Source organism: Tupaia chinensis, unplaced genomic scaffold, assembly GCF_000334495.1.
Source record: "Tupaia chinensis unplaced genomic scaffold, TupChi_1.0 Scaffold149666_1, whole genome shotgun sequence".
Classification (NCBI taxonomy): domain Eukaryota; kingdom Metazoa; phylum Chordata; class Mammalia; order Scandentia; family Tupaiidae; genus Tupaia; species Tupaia belangeri.
The window spans coordinates 351,720-352,383 of record NW_006209511.1 but is presented as its reverse complement, the minus strand read 5'-3'; positions in this window follow the sequence as shown (position 1 = coordinate 352,383).

The following is a 664-nucleotide window of genomic DNA, read 5'->3' as shown; positions in this document are numbered from 1 at the left end:
AGAGGAGAATGGAAGAGAAGGGATTGCGGTGTGACCATCCCCTCTGGGGGGGTGATTTCTCGCTTTCTGTCTCTAAGTCTCTCTCTGTCTGGCTGGCAAGAGCACACGCCCTATAGCAAAATCCTCTCCAAAAAAAAGTAAAAAAAGAAAAAAAAAGATAAAGATGGAAAACGTTGTCAAATTAAAGTAATTCCAATTTTCTTGACATTGTATTTAAGTTATATGTTAAAATATGTTATGTACTTGTATGTCTATATACGTATTGTGTTCCAAAATTATTTGAGAATCCCAGGAATTTATGATGGAATATTTATCAGTCAAGTGGTAAGTTATTATGTTAAACTGGTTTCTAGCCAAATTTCTTTGTCAGTTATGAATTTTTGTCAGAGCATTTACTATGGCTATAATCCTAATGTCATGTCCTTAAGGAAATTCACCAAAAAAAGTGGAAAGAGAATGTACTTTTACAAGTATTGGTTTCTAAAAATCTAATAATTTATCCAGGTAAAACTTTTATTTTCTATGTGAACTGATTGGTTTTCTAAACTGTTAAGCCAAAATTAACCAAAGAAAAGTAAAAGAATGTTTGACAAAATTACATGTTAAGTAGCCAATACAATATACCTGAGTTACAAAGGTAAAATTGATATAAAAAATATAAGTC